General features: G+C 42.5%; 1 non-coding gene across 1 annotated transcript; it reads left to right on the top strand.

Moving 5' to 3' along the window:
- Positions 1–230: 230 nt before the first annotated feature.
- TRNAY-GUA (transfer RNA tyrosine (anticodon GUA)) lies at positions 231–313 on the top strand. The gene has a single exon. It is a non-coding gene; the product is annotated as a tRNA-Tyr (tRNA).
- Positions 314–16,780: the final 16,467 nt, after the last annotated feature.

Genomic DNA, 16,780 nt, shown 5'->3' with positions numbered 1-16,780 from the left:
GGTGTGAAGTCTTGAGGGCAACGTCCCTCAAGATGGGGGCTGGGGTGAGCTGAAGAGGGGACAGCGTAAGCAAATGTGTATAAGCCTAGTAAAGCATGACCGAGGCAAGGCTAGGGCCATCTTCGACTGGTTAGTCTGACTGCTAGTATTGGAAGGGGTTAGGACGTGTAGATTAATCGATTTCTCTCTTCCCAATCGCTCAGAAAGTTAGTCAAAGCTTACTTTGAACGGGGAGAGTGGCCGAGTGGTTAAAAGCGACAGACTGTAAATCTGTTGAAGGTTTTCTACGCAGGTTCAAATCCTGCCTCTCCCACCCAATAGGTTAGGTCTGAAAAAGATTTACGCTTTCACTGTTGTTAATGGATAGCGAAATGTATATCTGATGCTTTGCCTAGGCTAGAGAACTCCGCTCGTACCCTCCTCTTCCATGGAAATGAAACGAATTGACCTTTCCACCAACCATTTTCTCCCTCAAACCAATTTTCCTAAGGAGGGCGCCATTTTGGTTCGGAGGGCTGCTTGCTTTTGGGCAAGCAACTTTGGTCGTCTTTCAGTATAGTGAATACACCCCTCTGTCCGACCCGATTAACCCTGCAAACATATTCGTGGGATAGGAGGACCCAGAAAGGGCGGGCGTCCGAGCCGGGGATATTAGGGAATGAATCTATCTGTGTGTCCACGACATACATCCGCAACTAAAGCGAAAAGCAGCAGGCAGGAAAAAAGGGGGCGGACCCCCACCCCGAAGTGAAGAGATTCAATGAGACCACTCGAATACATAGACAACGTGCCATTTCATGAGTGACTAGGAAAAGCAGAGAAAGGTATAAGAAGAGGAAACTAATCGACGATAAACTAATAGCTAGTAGCAACGATTTCTCAAGATCCATTGGTTTATATAGAATCCATCTTTTAGGCGTATCGAAATACATTATTTTCACCAGGCGTATATAATAAAATGGAGTGACCCCCAGTGTCCTAGGGTACCTAGTCCCCCTAGAACCGCAGGAGACAGTCGCCCATCATACGGCTCACCCACTCAACTTGCTTCGGATGTTAGTTCTAAATCGTTCAGGTTCAGATAACTCCGCACGCATGAACCGCCGTTGGCTTTACGAACGAAGGAGCGGAGCAAGAAAGCTATAGCGCTTTCTCCGCCAATGATGCCCACTTCAACAGCAGATTGGTCCTTATTCTCGAGGACTTATTTTCCTCCCCCATCCGCAGGGTCTTCGGCTCTCCCCTTTCATTCGGGGGGAGCGGGAGGGATACCGAGGGAAGGGGCGAGCCTGCTTATCCTCCCCTGTTTGATCTCCTTCAGACTACCTACGGCCCTGTTCAAAAAGCTATGCATCCAAAGATTCACAAGGATCGAATCCCCTGTCTGAACTCTGTCAGACGCATCCAATGGATCCAACAAAAGGGGGTTAAGCAGAGTGAATACGTAGAGTCTAATTCACGCCTTTGGTTGATTTTCCATCTCCTTGCCACCCGTGTTCACGTCGGGTTCATCACTTGTGTCGTGCCTTTCGGCTCCGGATCGTTGCGTGAATCTGGTGGGAACCACTTAGGTTTTGGACTAGGAGAGAAGAAAATTCTAAGGCAATTAAGAATATGAAATATATTGTAAGAAATAAATATATGAAAAACTCGTGAATCCCACGAGTATAGTGTACTAATTGATATTTAGAATGTAAGAGAGAAATAGATGGCAAAATCGTGAATCCCACGAATATTTTCTATTAATCAATCCTTGTAAAAATAATCAACAACCCCCCCTACATCTTTCTCTCCTCATAAAAGGTTAGAAGAGGCTAAGCATAGCTACATGCTTTTTCTAAAGTGTTCATGCACACTAAATGTGCATGAGTTGCCTTTTTACACTATGCTTTTATTTCCTAAATATAGTGCTCATGCTCGCTAGATGTGCACAAGTCATTTTTTATTGGTGTACATTTTTCTTATAAATAAAGTATTCACGCATTCTAAAAAGTGCATGACTTACCTTTTAATAAAGGTAGGTAAATAAAGGTCTTATACGTATTAAATCTATGTTTAGAACACTTAGGATAAGTTAGTACAATGGTAAGGTTGGGGTTTTAAATATTTTATTTGATTTATTATACGTACTTTAAATCGGATATAGTATTTTACATATTTCACGTAGTGTGTGATTCACTCTAGGACAACGGAATTGAGCACAAAGACAAGCAATGGAAAGCCCTCAAGTAGAGCTTCACAACGAGATATAGCAATTTGAATTTAGCGGTTTGTACGAGAAGTAGCGATAGCAATAAGGAATCTTGTGTTGTCGGCATCCACATACTCAAAACTCATTGTGGGTCTTCGATTGCTTTCAAAATCTTCGACCTCTTCAATCGGGTGAGTTCTGATTTTCACTCTTGTTCATGGAAAATTGTTTTTATCCCGGATCGATATAATGATGGACATAAACATGAATTCCTCACAAATTGTGAGGGATATTGATATGGAAACAATTGATCCAAAAAAGAGTAATGTGATGGTTGAATGTAATCGTGAAAGCTCTAAGAGGTTTAAGGGAATTGAAGAAATTAATGAGAAAAAATTAACATATGCCGAAATATTACATGTAGATGAAGTTGACAAGGATCACTATAATTGGGATAATTTATGGGGAATTGCCAATACCTTATTGTCGGATATTGTGGAAGAAAATGAAAATGTAGCGAAAGAATGCATTGAAGAGGATGTGCATGATGTGGAAGTTGATGCTAAGGCAGTTTTGCAATCATTTGATGTATTCTATGATCGTGTTGTTATATTATTTTTTACCGACAAACTCCCATATGTTAATTGGATTAAACAATGGTTGAACACAATCGTGTCACCAAATTGTGTTGAAAATATATATGCAGAACCACGAGGGTTTTATGATGAGGTATTTTGTTCACTGGAGCATCGAAGTGCATTGTTGGGTAAAGTTCCTGTGTTTTTTGATAAACGATCGGTGCATGTTATGCAATGGTCCCCCGTAGTGGACTATCATGCTTTGTTAAAACAAGAATGTCTTGTTTGGGTTACAGTGGATTGTAAGCATGCTTTTTTATGGCCACTTTTACCAGAGTTGATGAGTCAAATGGGTAAAGTGTTGGTATCTCCACATGCAAATGCTACAAATAAGTGTAGATTTTGTGTGTTATGGGATACAAGTCACAAGAGGCCAGGATGGGTGCATATGAATGTTCCTGGTATGAGAAGTCTTTGTTTTAAACTGAAGTGGGAGACATTTGCAGGTCATTGTTTTGGATGTGGTGAATGGGGTCCCTTTATGGTGGAATGCCACGGTCATTGTCCTTCAACTACAGAGGTTCCTATTGAAGGGAACGATAAGGAAAAAGTTGGGAGAGATGTTGGTGTGTCAGATTTTGTGGATGAAGGAACATCACCTAGAGCAGGTTACAAAGAGGTCTCATTTCAAGGTTTGGGCCCTAAGAATAAGGGAATTGAATCTATGGATATGGAAAAACAAAGTTTAGTGGTTAAAGATAAGGGGAAAAAACCGTTGGATAGAGCTAGTAGTGATGTTGTTGACAAAGATTGACATGAGGTTAAGGGCAAGTCGAAAGGGAAATCAATGAATATGCAGCGTAGTAGCTTGCCCACTACTCGTGTGACTACTTGGTAAGGTAATTTAGGAACTAGGGAGGGCCCTCGAAAAGTTCCTTGGCAACGACAACCTAGGGATAAGGGATTACCTCTTCACCTTCAATTTGATTCATTGGGGCGAGTTGTAAATTCATCGAATTCTCGAGGTTTTCGTCAAGCAGGAGGACCTAAAAAAAAGATTTCGATAGACAACCCTAAGGATGTGGTGCATGAAAATCCATATGCAGCATTGGAGCATGCTTTGACTCGTTTCATGACATCGGTTGCTCTAAAGGAGCAAGTGCTCCCATAACATTGTTGATTGAATGAAAGTGGTAACATGGAATGTGAGAGGGGCATTTTCTCCTGATAAGAAGTATATACTATGGGAAACTTTGTTATGTAGAGAATGGGATGTAGTATGTGTAGTTGAGCATAAGTGTCATGAGTTAGCAGGATCCACAGTGCATTTGCGTGGATATTCATCATTTTATGCAGGACATCTTAATAATCATTATTCAGGTGTGGTATTAATCATGAGGGATAAGTATTATCCTCAAGTGGTGCATAATGATCCTTATGGTCGGTTTTTGGTTCTAGAAATCACTTTTTTTGGCGAGGTTGTGTGGGTGGTTGGGATTTATGCCCCTAACCAAGCCACTCAACGTATTGCATTATGGGGATCACTCCTTCAAACCCTATCTATTGGACGTCCAGGATTACTTATGGGCGATTTTAACATGTGTGTTGATGCATTTCAATCCACGTCTGAACATTCAATCATGGATGATCCTGAGCAACTTGCTTGGGACTCATTGGCTATGGAGGTTCTGAAGTTGGATGTTTGGACATGGTTGCAAGGGAATGATCCAGGTTTTACCTTCCAATCTGCTCAACATAGACAAACAGGGAGTCGGTTGGATAGAATGTATGTGATGCATGATGATTCTGTTTTACCGACATCACTTCGTATGAACGTTCTACAAGATGTTGGAACTTCAAATCACTTTCCTATTTTCTTGGAGGTGTGTAATCATGCAATTGACATGTATAAATCTTTACTTGGAAAGCCTCCACTACGCTTTAACTCTTCTCTTTTGCTTCAACCTCACTTTGATTCTCTCATGGAGCAAATTTTGGTAAATTTTTCTCAACAAGTGAATCTTAGAGTTAAAGCATGGGATATCACATTACGAAACATTAACATCATTCATCGTATGTATGGAGTAACCAATGCTCAACGAAGAAGAGGTCTTATTCGACAATTCTCACAAGTTCTCTCTAGGTGTAAAGCATTATTGATACATACACCATTAGATGAGGAGCTTTTGGATATTCAGAGTCAATTGCATGTTATTATTTCTTAGTTGCAATGCCAAAGTTATCGTTATGCTAAGATGCGACAACTCAGGGAAGGACTCATTGATAATCAATGTCAATCTCATTTGTTTTTCCAAGCATTACATCCTACTTATGCTCAATCTAATGTGGTACATGTGAAGCAAGCGGATGAATTGATAGTGGATCCTACAACAATAATTGACATATGTCTTCATTACTTTAAGGAGTTGATTGGTCCTCAATTGTTAATGACAGATGAGGTGAGTAGAGCACGTCATGAGTTTTATGATGTGGTTGATGTATTGTGCATGATTTCATTAGTCATGAATTGGATGCGGATTTCACTGAGGATGAGGTGGATGTAGTTTTAAGGCATCTTCCTAGTGGTAAGAGCCCTGGTTGGGATGGCTTGACAAATGAAGTTTTTAAGAGATATTCCAACATTTTAAAGGGGCCCTTGACTTTGATGTTTCAACAGTCTTGGGATTCTGGTTGTATGCCTCAAGCTTGGAAGATTGGTCTAATTAAACTAGTTCCAAAGGTGGCATCTCCTGAGTCATTTCATCAATGGAGACCTATTTCTTTGATGGGGGGGTTGTACAAGATATTTACGAAGGTCTTGGCAAATAGATTACAAAAATATTTGCCAAAGTTAATACACCCCGCCCAATATGGTTTTATTGCATGTAGAAATATATTGCATAATGTGTTGAATGTTCAAATGGCCATGGACTATGCTCGGAACACTCATCAAGAATTGATTATGGTGCAATTAGATTTGGAGAAAGCTTATGATCATGTTAATTGGTCTTTTGTTTTTGGGTTAATGCATACAATGGGCTTTGGACCTCGTATGTCTCGCCTCATATTTTTATTAGGACAAGATGCAATGTCTCGAGTAATGCTTAATGGGGGAGTTACATCAGATATTGCCCTCACAAGATCCATTCGTCAAGGATGTCCTCTTAGCCCATTGTTGTTTGCTATTGTTACTTATCCTTTGTTAGTGATGCTCTTGGTGAGATGGCTGATGTCGACTGAATGAAGAATTATTGTGTTAAGGATGAGTGAAGATGGTGGGGAGGGTCGAAGCCAATGTGCAGGAGTGGGTGAGGACATGTTTTAACCTAAGTTTTTGTTGATTATACAGGATATGCGTGGACATTGGAACCAGGTTAATCGGTGAGATGGCTGATGTCGACTAAAGGAAGAAATATTTGTGGTGAGGATGAGTGAAGATGGTGGGGAGGGTCGAAGCCAATCATCACGAGTAGGTGAGGAATTTTTAGACGGATTTTATTCTTATCACAGATTTTTGGGGTTTTTGGGCAATGACGTTAATCGGAGACATGACTGATGTGGGTTAAATGAAGAATGGTTGTGATGAGATTATGGTCTAATCAATGTATGGCTGTTCTGAGTTGGTAGAGATTATCATGGTTGCTTCAAAGTGACAGGTGCTGCAGGGACTGTTTTGGTGTTGTGTTTTCAACGGCAACAGCCGAGGAAGGTTCAATCTTGCATGGGAAAAGACATACAAAGATACAAGAGGTTGGACAGATTTATGAGCTTGGAAAGTCAGCTTGAAGAAGACTACGGCCAAGAAGTAGCAGATTACCTCAATGGCTTGATTGGAGAGAGCAGTTTTGTATTACCTAAGTGGTACAAAAGGACATTCAGAAGGGAAAATTAAAGGCCAAGGAACGGGAACAGCTATTGGACAACCAGGTGATGGTGAACAACTTTAGTACATGCGGAACCAAATGCAAACATGGAGTTTTTAGACTACTAGCCATGATTACCACCAAGATATGTATTCACTTGGACCGCAGGAATTTGTTTATAGGTTGAATATGGGTATACTAAAGAGCTTTAGTATATGTGGAATCACATTCAGCCAATGTTGGCTGCAACATGATGTTTTTTAGAGGCCATAACAAATGCCATCATTATTTGGTCCCGTTTTTTACGATATATACTTATGGAGTGGAAACTATTATGTACAATTTGTAGATTGCCTTTGGCATTGTTAATTTTAATACCAATGGAGCATATTTTTTATGGAAAAAAAAAGACTTCCAATAAATGGTGACATTGTGGGTTTACACCTTCCGTCCGGAGGGCAAATAGTAGTACAAGCTTTGGCGGATGATTCTTTCATGTTTTTACAAGCCTCACGGGAGAATCTTGAGAAGGGGATGCTTGTATGTGTCATGAACAGTACTGAGACAGAGAAGGAATTAGTACTAAACGAAGGATTAGTACTATGAGAGGTGTGGAACTTCTTCGAGAGAAGGAAGAAGTGAGCGAGACAGAGAGAAAGAGAGAGAGAGAGAGAGAGAGAGAGAGAGAGAGAGTGATGATAAGAAAGATATTTATTATATGAAGAGAATATACAACGGTGGCTAAAAGGCTTAAGACTGGCGTTGAACCAATTTGGTTCAACATAATGCCTAGTGCCCTCTTTTATAGTGTTTTCAGGAGTAATCCTAAAGCTTCTAGAATGTTCCAGAGAAATCTGGAATATACACTAATTTCCTATAATAAAATGTAAATGAAAATAATATCCTACGTATTACAATAGATGGTCTAATGGTCAAGAGCTCGACCCATATAACCTAAGGTCATGGGTTCGAGTCTTGCCATATCATGACACTATCCCCCCTTTAAAACGACGAGTGTCACGAGTCGTCTTGGATTGAGGACCCGGTTTGTGTGGATATTGACGATGGAAGTCTTCAAGAAGAGCACGAGCATTGGTTACATTCTCGATCGGTTCCCAAGTACGTTCGCTGGGACTATAGCCTAGCCAATCGACTAGATAGTAGAGCTTGTTGCGAACAATCTTGGAATCAAGAATGGCGGCAACCTCGTACTCCGGCCCATCTTCAAGCTCGATTGGGGGTGGAGGTTGGATAAGACGTTCTGGGATGGTGCTCTCGTGGTAGGGTTCGAAGAGAGAACTATGAAACACCGGATGTATCCGAAGTTGAGGAGGTAGATCGAGACGAAAAGCAACATCATTAATCTTTCCAATAATACGGAAAGGACCTAATCGCCGATAATCCAACTTCTCACATGGGCGAGTAGTCTTGATGTGTCGTCGTAGCAACCACACCCGATCTCCAATATTAAAACTAGATGGAAGTCGATGACGATCCGCGTAGACCTTGTGTGTTTGTTGAGCTTGCTGGAGATGAGTAGATAAATCCGCTTGTATCTTGCGTAACCGCTCCAAACGATCCTCCGCGCACGGATTTGTGGACACCTCTGGGGTTTCAAGTACACTCCACCGGGGGTGACATCCCGTATAAGCATAAAATGGCGTAACTTTAGTGGATGCGTGGATAGAGTTGTTATAGGCAAATTCGGCGAAGTGGAGAATATCTGCCCAGTCGTCCTGATGATAGCTGAGAAAGCACCGCAGATACTGCTCCAACGTTTGATTTGTTCGTTCAGCTTGGCCGTCAGTTTGTGGGTGGTAGCCGGAAGAGAGGTTACAAGTGACCTTGAGCATGTTAAAAAGGTGCTTCCAGAATTTTGACACGAACTGGGGTCCACGGTCGCTGATGATACTATCGGGGAGTCCATGATGCCGACATACTTCACGCATGACAATTTCGGCAGTGTCTTCACTGAAGATCTCCTTAGTACATGGCAAGAAATGAGCCATCTTCGTATATCGATCGACCACCGTTAAAATCGCATTGAACCCCTTAGAGACTGGAAGATCTGTGATGAAGTCTAGAGCAATGGATTGCCATGGCTTGCTTGGAATTGATAATGGTTCTAATAAACCATATGGATGATGCCTTGGCATTTTCGTTCTGCAACATGTATCACAAGTCCGAACAAAATCCTCGACAAATTGTCGCATACAGGGCCACCAGAATGATCGTTGTACTAAATGTAATGTTTTAGTACTACCAAAATGCCCAGTTGTATATGTGTCATGACAGTTTTGTACTACTCGAAGGCGGCAAGAACCATTAGGAACATATAAAAGTTCTTTAAAGAAGAGTAATCCATCATGGTATTTGAATTGCCGATAGTCCGTACCTGGTGGTTGCGACTGTGAACACGACGCTCGAGAGGGATCAATTTGTGCTAGTATAGCTTGGGCGAACGCATCTGTCTTCAAGTCTTCACGTATGGTATCGATAATGCGGGAATCCATAGGCATGTCAAAGATTTGTGTTGCTTGTAATCGTGCCGGTCCCAAGATGACTTGTTTTTGGTTATCGAAAGCTGGCTCGCCGGGACGGGGTGCTAGATACGAACGCCGTGATAATGCATCTGCCTTCCCTTGGTGCCTCCCCGGACGATATGTAATTTTGAAGTCGAAACGCGTGAGGAAGTGGGCCCACCGAGCTTGACGTCGATTCAACACACGAGCATCCTGAAAGTAGGCAAGATTCTTGTGGTCACTAAATACGGTGACTGGATGAGAGGATCCCTCCAGAAAATGCCTCCATTGCATAAAAGAATCCACTATTGCCAATAGCTCCTTATCATGGATTTCGTAGTTGATTTCGGCGGCATCAAACTTGCGTGAGTGAAAAGCCACAGGATGTAGCTTTTCATCATTCCCCTGTTGTGACAGAATGCTCCCCAATGCAAAATCCGATGCGTCAGCTTCGATAATGAATGGTTTCTCCGGATCGACATGAGCTAAAATTGGAGCCGATGTAAATGCTTTTTTAAGACTCTCGAAAGCCATGTCCGTTTCTTCAGACCAGGTGAACGGTTGTCCCTTCCTGGTAAGTTGTGTGAGAGGTAGAACGATCTTTGAGTAATCCTGTATGAACTTCCGGTAAAAATTGGCAAAGCCTAAGAAGCATTGCACATCCCGTACCGAACGCGGAGTCTGCCATTCTACCACCGTTCTGACCTTAGCTGGGTCCATGGAGATGCCTTCTGACGAAATGATGTAGCCGAGAAATTCCACTTGGTTGCACCCGAAACTACATTTTTCTAGCTTTGCATACAGACCATGTTCTCGAAGTCGTTTTAGTACTAATAGTACATGAGAATCATGTTCTTCTTGGGTCTTTGAATAAACCAGTAGATCATCCAAATAGATGATCAAACAATCATCCAATAGATCTCGGAATATATCATTAGCCATGTGCTGGAAGACTGCCGGCGCATTAGTGAGGCCGAACGGCATGACAGTATACTCGAAGTGCCCATATCTGGTGCGAAACGCGGTCTTCCATTCGTCTCCTGGTCGGATCCGTACGAGGTTATATGCTCCCCGTAAGTCGATCTTCGTGAAGAACCTGGCACCATTGATCCGTTCTAAAAGACTTGAGATAAGGGGAAGAGCATACCTATTCCTGATTGTAACCTTATTCAAGCCACGGTAATCTACAACGAGACGAAGCGATCCATCTTTTTTCTTGACGAAGAAAATGGGTGCACCGGCTGGAGATTTCGAATGCCGAATGAAACCATTTTCCAAATTCTCCTCTATATAGGCCCGAAGGACTTCCAGCTCGGTTGGTGACAAATTGTAGATCGGTCCCCATGGCGGCTCTTTTCCCGGTTGTAAATCGATGGGGCAATCGTACGGTCGATGATGAGGAAGTGTGTTGGCTTGTACTTTATCGAACACATCGGTGTAATGGCGATACTTCTCGGGAAGTTGAACGGTGGATTCTTCTTTAGTGGTGTTGGAGGGGTTTACTGATATTGCAAAGAGGAACATTTCCTCCTTGTGCCCTTCTTTACGCAACTGACGTAGCGAAATGGTTGCCATCTTCTGAGTTGACCCTTGGGTTTGTCGACACCGGATTTCTCTTGTTCTCCAATCTATGTCAGGGTTATGTAACTCAAACCACGGTAGTCCTAAAACTATAGGATGTTCTGGGATACTAATAATATTAAATGATACTACACATACTAAGTTATCTAGGACAATATTAATGGGCTCTGACTCTTCTAGGATATTTCCGGAAGCAATGGGACGTCCATCAATGACTACTACAGAGGCTGGACACTGGAGTTTTCTTAGGGATATCATATGAGCTTCAGCAAATTTCTTATCCATAAAGCAAGAGTTAGCTCCGGAATCTAGGAGTGCTAGGACATGTACTGGAGGGGTACTTTTAGTACTAACTATTACTTGGGCTACGAACACATCACTAACTTGCTTAGAGGGAATGGAACCACTAATGGGCTGCACAGATCTAGGGCTGTCCAACCAAACGGCTCCTATTTTGGCTGGACTTAGTCGTTTAACTCTTCTTCTAACTGACTACGGACATCAAATTTGTTTGCTAGATCTGGGATATTAGTACTATTAGGACTATCAGATATCCCTACTGAAATAGGTTCGGATTTAGTACAATTAGAACTAGCGACTATTTGGTTTACCTGTCTTCTTGGCCTATGGGGGCAATTTATTGCGATATGTCCTGGTCCACCGCAGTAAAGACATAGTCGATTTGTACGGCGTCGCTGCTTTTCTTCTTCGGATAATGGCCCTCGACGACGTGTAGTGTCAATCTCCATCGGAGTCGGAGTATTCGCTGGAGACGCATTATATGACTCCCTCGGAAAAGGTCTTGCTACCACTGAGGCGTAGGTGGGCTCTGATCTTGCCCTCGGCATCTGTAGCTGTCGTTCCGAATGTCGCTCAAAGAGGTGGTTGTCACATCTCACCGCGCGACTGATTGCTTCTGTTAAGGACTTTGGCTCTTCGGGGAAGGTCAAGAGTAAATCCTTGACGTCGTTGCGTAAACCATAACGGAATTGCTCCATCAACGCTTGATCATCCCAAGGGATATCGGCGGCGAGTAGGCGAAAATCTGCAGCGTATGCGGAGGCTGGACGGTCACCTTGGCGTAATCGCCGGATTTTGTTGATTGCGGTCCTGATGCTGTCAGTATCTCCGAAACATGCTTTAAACTCACCTAGAAACTCTTCAAAATTGTTGAGTAACGGAGATTCCTTTTCTAATAGTGGAGCGAACCATGACAACGCTGAGCCACTTAACAAAGTGCCTACTAAACCCACTCGTGATGCATCGGTGGGATATCGGGAAGGATGCATTTGAATAACTAATCGTACCTGGTTAAGGAACCCTCTAAACTGCGATCGCGTTCCATCGAACTTCGTGGGAAGGCCAATCTTAGGTTCTTTATGAATCCCTTGTGTTCCGGGCCCATGTTGTTGCATCGCTACGATGGTGGCTTCGAGTTGTTGCATGCGTAACGCAAGTTCCCCATGTTGTTGTTGCGTTTGCTGCTTTTCTAAGGAGATTTGCTGAAGATCCCCCAGCAACCGTTGGTTTTCTTGTTCCAAAGCATGGAACTTCTCCTTCAAGCATTGGAATTCCGAGAAAACAGATTGATATTCTTCAGCGCTAACAGTGGCCATGGGATGAAAGAAAAGAGGAATAAAAGATTAGTAGGAAATGAGAGAGACAGAAGGTAGGAAAATTGGTTCAAACTGTCATGAACAGTACTGAGACAGAGAAGGAATTAGTACTAAACGAAGGATTAGTACTATGAGAGGTGTGGAACTTCTTCGAGAGAAGGAAGAAGTGAGCGAGACAGAGAGAAAGAGAGAGAGAGAGAGAGAGAGAGAGAGAGAGTGATGATAAGAAAGATATTTATTATATGAAGAGAATATACAACGGTGGCTAAAAGGCTTAAGATTGGCGTTGAACCAATTTGGTTCAACATAATGCCTAGTGCCCTCTTTTATAGTGTTTTCAGGAGTAATCCTGAAGCTTCTAGAATGTTCCAGAGAAATCTGGAATATACACTAATTTCCTATAATAAAATGTAAATGAAAATAATATCCTACGTATTACAATAGATGGTCTAATGGTCAAGAGCTCGACCCATATAACCTAAGGTCATGGGTTCGAGTCTTGCCATATCATGACAGTATGGAATCAGTTTGCATTGGCTTCCAGATTACATATTAATTGGAGGAAGTCTAGTCTCATATCATGCACTGAAAGGGATTTGGAATGTTTAGGATGGCAAGGATCCGTGGCGAAGAAAGGCTCTATTTTTCGACACTTGGGCTATCCATTATGAATGAATGTTACAAATGGTCAATTGATTGAATGGATGTCTAGTAAGTTGAGGGATAAGTTCATGTATTGGAAGTCACAATCTTGGCCATTTCATGTTCGCTTGAAGGTTGTACAATGTATTATGGAACCCATGATATTATATTACTTGCCATTATTGCCATGGACAAAGAAGGCGTTGAATTTTGTTTTGCAACCTCTTCGATATTTGTTGTGGAAGAAGAGGGATAAGATGGGAATCACATGGATTGCTTGGAATCATCTAGCAACCCCTAAGCGATTGGAGGGGGGTTGGAATATTGAACTTATCTATGCATATGATGGCTCGTAGATTTTCATTATTACAAGACATGTGTTCAAACTCACAACCATGGATATCTATTGTTCGATATTTCATTGAGAACAAGGGTTTAACACATGGGAGGACAACAATTAAGGCTTCATGGTGGCAATTACTGAATGGATGTATTTCACTTAGGATTTCGGGTTCTTCATGTGTTCAACACTTAGTTACCTCATGGCAAGAAGCACTCTTGTTATGTGTATGGAAACCATCATCTAGTAGAGAGCATTGTAACTCTTTGCAAAAAGAGTTACTTGTGTCTTCTCGGTTATTATGTTGGCCAGGAAAGGAGAGATTACGTTCTCAATTTAATCATTTGTTTCGTTTGGGGGTCAAAGAGGTGGGAGATATAGTTGAGGTTCCATCTCAAAGAATTTTGGAGTTTACTGAAGCACAACAATTATTACGCATCCTGCCTAATTATGGGTTTATTTGGCAACAACTATAGAATATTGCATTGATGCAAGGTCCCTTACCTCTACAAACAGGAGAACAACCGTGGATTGATTGGAGTTTAAGGGGTCAAACACCATTGTTACAAGTGACTACTAATCTTTTGTATCATTGTTCCGTTGAGTCTTATGGATGGTTATCATCTAAGGCTGAAGAAGAATGGAAAATACACAAATCTGATCATGGGTGGTGGCAGATCTTACAACGTAGTTGGCATTCTAAATTGCCACTTGTTGCAAAGGTATTCATTTGGAGAGTTTTGATTGGAGGACTAGCAATGGGTACCTGCTTCTTTTGCACAGTTCAGATAGAAGATAATACTCATCGATTTATACAATGTCCAATTGCTTGTCAAATTTGGAGTTACATTTCTCAAATTTGGCAAGTTTTATCACGGAGTTATTTGACACCTAGAAAATGGGTGTTTGCACAATTTACACAGGCTGACCCAAAATCAGAGATGGAGATTGTTTTCCTATTTCTGAGATATTGGGGATTGTGTCATAATTGGAACATGCGCAATGCTTTTGTATTCGATGGTAGACATGGAGTGAAAGCATATCTACGGAAGTTGAAGGGAGTACTAATGTGGCAATTTTCTTTATTGGAACAAGTGGACATTCTTTCCTCGGTGGAGTGTTTGTCTTGCCTATTGGCAATTCAACATGTTCCATTACCCATGTAGTGTAGTGTGGTTAGTGTGTGACCATACTCCATTGTCACACGTATTGTAAGCAGTGTTTTTCACACACATTTATTAATATAATTGTGTGTTTTCACCAGAAAAAAAAGAGACAAGGAGTAAGACACAACATTCTACAAGGTGGGAGGAGGGTGCTTTATATAGTCACCCTCTCTCTTCATTAACTACAAGACTCATGGAGCATGGGGAATGTGAAAGCTCATAAGTTATGTGTCATAGAATATGATTCTATGACTCATACTAAATGATAGAATACAAAGTGGTGACATAATGGTGACTCTTGACCGTTGGAGTGTCTATTCACTCTCAAGGTGAGTTCACACACTAGACCAAGTTGAGCTTGATTCTCAACAAGAGCATATTCTTTTTCCAGAAATCTATGGTACGGGTCCATATATGCGGAAACTTTGAAAAACCCGTTTATCCGTATAACAATAGAAAACAGAGACATCGGACCACGTCCGGGTCTTAGCCTTCTCATTCCAATCGGCTCTATGTTTCTTGACTATTCTGCCTTCGCCGCTTGTTCTGACTTCATCGGATGTACCGACTTCTTCAATTGACTCGGCTTCCTTTTTCTTCTTGTCTCCCCCTGTTTTCCCGGTTTCCATTCTGGTTCTCCCCGTATCAATCCCAAATCTCCCCCTCAAGTCTAGCATGCCGAGGTGCTGAAGACCAAGCATCTCCGAAAAATGCTACAACTTGTTGGTTCCAAGGGCCTTTGTGAAGATGTTGGCAACCTACCGATCCGTTCGGACATACCAGAGTTCTACTTCACTGCTGAGGACCCGCTCGCGCACAAAGTGATAATGCACTTCTATGTGCTTTGTCACAACATGGAACACAAGGTTCTTCGCTAGCTACATGTTGCTCATGTTGTCACAGTAGATCGAGATCAGAGTCATCCATAGGTCTTGCGGCAGCCACGAAAGCCAAATGGCTTCATAGGTGGCAATGGTAGCCCCCCGATATTCAGCCTCAGTGCTCGACAGAGCCACAACTGGCTGTGTTTTGCTCTTCCACGCAACAGCCACCGCTACCAATAGAGAACGTGAATTTGGAAATGGGCCGTCGATCCGACGGATCTCCGGCCCAGTCAGCATCTGTATAACCGACCAACAATTTGGTTATTCCGTACCGGTACAATAGTTCTATGTCCTAAGTGCCACTGACATACTTCAATATTCGGTGCGCACACTGAAGGTGCTCCACAATTGGCTTCTCCATGAATTGGTTGATCGTGCCGACAGGATAGCTAGTGTCGGGTTGGGTGATCATTAAATAAATGAGGCTTCCAACAGTTTGGTGGAGCCGTTTCTCATCGCAGGCCGGTCCGGAGTCAAGACTAAGCTTCAAGTTCAGATCTAGGGGTGTCGAGATCGGTCAGCAACCTGTCATGCCAAACTTGTACAACATATTCAACACATAATGTCGTTGAGATACCAATATGTGATCGGGGGTATGAATCACTTCGATCCGGAGGAAGTAATTAAGGTCCCCCAGGTCATTCATTTCAAATGCATTTGACAACTAAGACTTCACTCAGCTAACTTCAGCAAGGCCGGGTCCGGTGATGACTAGATCATCCACGTATAACAAGATACATACTGGACCTTTCCTGATGAACAACGAAGAGTCCAATTTCGAGGGGCTTGCTTCAGAACGTAACGGGACTTCTTGAGCTGGCACATTACCGACTTGTTCATCTCTGACTGAAAACTAGGGGGTTGGATCATGTAGACCTGTTCTTCAAGGTCGCCTTGAAGAAACGCATTCTTCACGTCAATTTGGTGAAGATGCCTTCCCCTTGCCGCAACAACCCCTAGCACCACACGAACCATCGTCATCTTCTGCCCGAATCGTTTTAGGCTCACTGGCCTCATCGTCTGGAATCGGGTCGGAGTCGGACATCGGAGTCAAGAGAGAGTGCCATGATGCCGACACATCAAATTCGACATCTCAGCGCACTCAAACTTGTTTTGTTCAAGGGTTATAGACTTATAACCCTTTTGCTCATGTGAGTAGCCGACAAGGATGAACTTCTCTGACTTCGGGTCCAACTTTCTCTGCTTCTCATCCGGCACATGCACATATGCAATGCTACCGAATATCTTAAGATGCCTTAAATTCGTTTTCCGCCCGAAATACAGCTTGTGTGCGGACACCTTATCCTTGATCTTGTTTTCGATGTAGACGGCTATTCGGACCACTTCGGCCCAATAGAACTTGGGCATGCTCTTCTCTTCTAGCATTGCCTGTGCCA

Source organism: Azolla caroliniana, unplaced genomic scaffold (assembly GCF_043228905.1).
Source record: "Azolla caroliniana isolate FFs.n. ecotype wild unplaced genomic scaffold, voAzoCaro1.0.p SCAF_6, whole genome shotgun sequence".
Lineage (NCBI taxonomy): Eukaryota > Viridiplantae > Streptophyta > Polypodiopsida > Salviniales > Salviniaceae > Azolla > Azolla caroliniana.
This window is presented reverse-complemented; position numbering and strand designations above follow the sequence as displayed.